The sequence below is a fragment of the Macrobrachium rosenbergii genome, chromosome 43 (genome assembly GCF_040412425.1).
Source record: "Macrobrachium rosenbergii isolate ZJJX-2024 chromosome 43, ASM4041242v1, whole genome shotgun sequence".
Taxonomy (NCBI): Eukaryota; Metazoa; Arthropoda; class Malacostraca; order Decapoda; family Palaemonidae; genus Macrobrachium; species Macrobrachium rosenbergii.
In genome coordinates, this window is record NC_089783.1 from 33,209,125 (window position 1) to 33,214,417 (window position 5,293).

The window sequence follows — 5,293 nt, forward strand, 5'->3', positions numbered from 1 at the left end:
ATAATAATAATAATAATAACAATAATAATAATAATAATAATAATAGCAGATGTACAAACAAAAATGTAGTCATAGAAGGTTGTCATATCTGATGTAGTAGAAATTCCTCAGATGGCTGAAAACATCACGTACTTGATGTCAGTTCGCAATGATCTCAATATCAGAGAAGGCTTTAAATCGTCTATTTCAGATACGAATAGAAACACCATCTTTTAGGGTTGGGGAAACTAGCCATTCCAAGATTAAGAACGCAAGTGTGCTCGTGAACGTCCCCTGGATAAGTCACAGAACTTGTAAACAACCTCTTCTTCTTCTTCTTCTTCATAAAATTCTCGTGCTAAGTACGTGCGCGCGCAATCTGTCATGTCGGAGAGGGAAGAGGGAACACTGGCCGTCCAGAAGATGATTGAAATGAGGTTTTTGTGGCCGGAGAGAGACGTCAGCGAGACACCTCTTGCCGATTTCCAGAAGGCAGCTGACATGAGCGATTGGGGGCTACTTCGGCAGCGATCGAAGAAGCGAGATTTTCTAAACCGTTTTTCATTTCCTAGATGGCCAGGGAAATGTTTGGGAAAGACATTTCACCGGCCGTGGCCGAGATAAAACTCCCAGTTTGCTAAGAGTGTGTAATTGTAATAGATTGCCCAGTGCAGCTGTGGAGTGTTCTGATAGCCAAACTTTTAAGAGAGGAGCAAATTCGTTCCTGCTCTCTGCTGCTCCTGCTGACGTCACCTGAATTTCAAGTGTATCGGTTTTAATTTTCTGTTTCCTCACATTTATTTATTTATCACTTTCTCTCTCTCTCTCTCTCTCTCTCTCTCTCTCTCTCTCTCTCTCTCTCTCTCTCTCTGCATACTGATTTCCTTTTATTCAGAAGATGAACCCTACTCATATGGAACAAACCCACAAGGGCCATTGACTTGAAACTCAACCCTCTTGGGTTTGTTATAGTCTGTTGACTCTGTCCATAATGGTTTTCAGTAGAAGATTTAAAGAAAGGCAGATAGACATTAATATTTGCTACTTGCCGGGACATTAGTATTCTGTCCAGTTCAAAAGACAATGCGTCTGACCTGGTCTTAAGTTGAACTTCAGCCGTCCCGTACACGAATAACTTTGGTTTTATAAAAGTTTTCAATAAACCTGTGCACACACAGTAAAGATTCTACACTTTCTATGGACAAGTAAATTTCTAGATGTTTTAGATACATCTGAACATACTAGAGGCATTTATCCAAGTCTCGGCATACTTATTTTTTTTTTTTTTTAACAATTTTGCATTATAGAATATGATGAAACCACAGGAGACATCAATGGCATTAGCTAGTCCACAAGAATTCGACTTGAGATGTACGGAATAAGTGCGTCATTACCCTTATTTATATCATTATCTTTGCTTATAATATTAACCTTACTTATATCATTGCCCTTACTTGTGTCATTATCCTTACTTATAATATTAACCTTAATTATATCATTATCTCTACTTATATCATTATCTTTACTTATATCATTGTCTTTACTTATCATTATCTTTACTTATATCATTATCCATACTTACATCATTATCTTTACTTATATCATTATCTTTGCATATATCATTACCTTTACTCAGATAATTATCATTGTGTTTTTTATATCAATATCCTTACTTATATCATTATTTTATATCATTATCCTTGAATATATCATTATCCTTACTTAGATGCCTATATTTCTTATCATCTCTCTTCTCTCTTCGAAATTACCGACGTCAGTTAATGCCTGATCTTGCAGAGAACAAAGTAGATATTTAGGAGAAGGCATAGCAACGTGTGGCGAGGACCTGACACGCGAAAACTTGCATGATAGCCACAAGGGCGAGGCGTTTTCATGTTGGCCATGTCACGCTAATATCACCGTAGGGGGGGGTGGGGGGTTAATGCCGTTAATGCACCTCATGCGGTGTGCACTGTGGGCATTAAGGTTCTTTGCAGCTTCCCCTCGGCCCCTAGCTGCAACCCCTTTCGTTCCTTTTACTGTACCTCCTTTCATATTCTCTTTCTTCCATCTTACTTTCCACCCTCTCTGACAATTGATTCATAGTGAAACTGCGAGGCTTCCCTCCTGCTACACCTTTCAAACTCTGACAGTCAGTTTCCGCTTCAGCGCTGAGTGACCTCATTGGTCCCAGTGCTTGGCCTTTGGCCTAAATTCTATATTCAGTTCAGTTCAATTCAATTCACATTAACACCTTTTCCAGCATCTTTATAACGAAGTAGTCGAACGTTGCAGCAACAAGGTGCTGCTGCTGCTAAATTTGGTCAAGATGAAGCCGCACTGCGCATGCTCGTGGTTTCGTGACGTCATCTTCATAAAATGGGCGTTGGTCTAAAATAGAAAAAAGGTGTTTGGCAATTTTGGTGTGAAGTTTGACGGTTTGGCAAAAGACTTCGGCATTACGAAGGTTTTTTGCGCTAAAATCTGACACCAATAGAGCTTACGAAATTTTTAGCTGATTAATGAAATGATACACCGTATTGAGAAAGAACTGGTGACGGGGAATGGAAAACCTTTATTCCGTACACTAACTTTGCACTAGAAACTACGAGCAACTTTAACTTTCCTGCCGGACAAGCTCTCTCTCTCTCTCTCTCTCTCTCTCTCTCTCTCTCTCTCTCTCTCTCTCTCTCTCTCTCCCTTGACTATAATTGCCAAAAGTTTCCCTCTGTACACATACTTTCTATCCTTCCATCAGAGTGAATGTTTTAAAAATAAAATCGAAAGAGAGAGAGAGAGAGAGAGAGAGAGAGAGAGAGAGAGAGAGAGAGAGAGAGAGAGAGAGAGAGCACAATTTCCAGATTTCTCTCTCTATACACACACTGCCCTTCAATCAGTGAAACTGTTATAAAAAAACGGGAGATGGAAAGAGAGAGAGAGAGAGAGAGAGAGAGAGAGAGAGAGAGAGAGAGAGGGAAGGATAGGAGGAGAGAGAAAGGTAGATTGAGAATGGTAGGAGAGAGAGAGAGAGAGAGCGGGGGAAGATATATATATATATATATATATATATATATATATATATATATATATATATATATATATATATATATATATATATATATATATATATATAGAGAGAGAGAGAGAGAGAGAGAGAGAGAGAGAGAGAGAGAGAGAGAGAGAGAGAGAGAGAGAGAGAGGGTCATTCTCACCCCCTAAACGGACGCATCTCCGTTCACGTTCTCATTTTAGCGGCATTTCTCAACACCCCATATGCTTTCGTTGCTCTTGAAGTCGTCGTAAAAGTGTTATTCAAAGAAAAATATTGCAAAAAACACCTCCTGAAATATCTCCTGCTGGTGATGAAAGGATGCCGCAACTTCCGGTGGTGATGGGTCCTCCCTCCCATCTCCCGCCGGCGTCAAGAGCGACGGGGAGCACAGATAGGACCTATGAGAGAGCCGAATTCCTTAACCTCTTTTTTTTTAATCTTTCGTTTTTCATGTAATGCATTACTACCCTAATGCTATTCTACTGACATTTGAATACATTTCTTTCTATTTTTTAACTCGTTAATTTATTTTTCTTTTTAATAAGTGAGATCTCTTCTTTCTGTATTTCTCTTTACTTTTTGTTACTTGTCAATGGCACCTTTTGTGGGATTGTTCCATAAGAATAGGGTTCATCTTCTGAATAATAATAATAATAATAATAATAATAATAATAATAATAATAATAATAATAATAATAATAATAATATGTGGGAAAAAGTAAAACAGGAGGATTAACCATTAAATCATACACAAATAAAAAAATAAACAAAAGCAGAGCAATAAAATATAACTCTGGAAAAGTCATGCAAAGGAGCTGGGCACTGGAAAGTGGCATTTCTCAGTCCCTCGTAAATTTTAGGAGCAGCGACCTCAGTAACACCCTCGGGAACACCTTTCCACGGATTCGCAGTAAAAGAAACACGGAAGACTTAAAGACTTCAGTACTTAGCGGTATGACATTACGGCACATCGAAAGAACGTGAATAATAAAGTTATGGAAAGGGAGTCGTTAGTACCATGCACGCTTTCCTTGGGAGCTAGCGCAAGAGAGGTAGAGGGTGGTACCTGTTGAAACAGCTTTTGGAACATGGTCAATAAACCCAGAGTAGATTAGCTTGTCATTCAGAAACTCAGAGCCATTATATCGTTCAATTATTATTATTATTATTATTATTATTATTATTATTATTATTATTATTATTGAAAAGGATGGTTGTATTATGCGAATTTATCTTGTACAGGATCTTGTCTATTTTCCCTATAATTCTCTTTTCGGGCTCAGCTATGTTGGTCAGCAACTGGCCAAGATTCATGTTGGAAAAAGTTTCCAATACGAATATTGGCCAGTTGCTGAGTCTGAACAGCAAATTATAAGGAAAATAGAAAAGATTCTTTATAAGATAAATTCGCATAATACAGCCATCCTTTTCAATAAGACCTGTTTAAGAGAGGGTCTATTTCCTTCATATTATTATTATTATTATTATTATTATTATTATTATTATTATTATTATTATTATTATTCAGAAGATGAACCCTATTCATATAGAACAGGCCTACAGGAGCCACTGACTTGAAATTCAAGCTTCCAAAGACTATGGTATTATTATTATTATTATTATTATTATTATTATTATTATTATTATTATTATTATTATTATTATTATTATCATCATCATCATTTAGAAGATGAACCCTATTCATACGGAACAAGCCCACCAAAGGGGCCACTGACTTGAAATTCAAGCTTCCAAAGAATATGGTTCGCATTAGGAAGTAAGAGAAGGTAAAGGGAAATTGAAACTCTACCGTTAAGGATTAGGTATCTGTCTATTCTTTGATCCCAGAAGAAATTATTTGAGCATTTTTCCGTAGAACCGTAGTTGAGCTATCTCATTTTTATGTCTTTTCTCGACTGATAAATCATAAGCAAGATTTCGTTTTTTTGGGGGGGGAGGGTGTTTGTAAGTTTATCTGTTTTTCAAATAAGTGATCTCTTTCTGTATTTCCCATTACCTCCTGTTACTTCTTTCAAATGAACACCGTAATATTCTTAGGAAGCTTGACTTTCTAGTAAATGGTCCCTGTGGTAGGCTTGTTCCATATGAATGTGGTTCTTCATTTTCTGAACAATAACAATAATAATTTCTTTGGCGCACAGTCCATAACTGAACGAAAAGTCATTGAAAATCTATCATTAACCTTTTAAGACTTCTTGTAGACAGACCTACAAAACACAAACATTTTTAGGCAATGAAGTT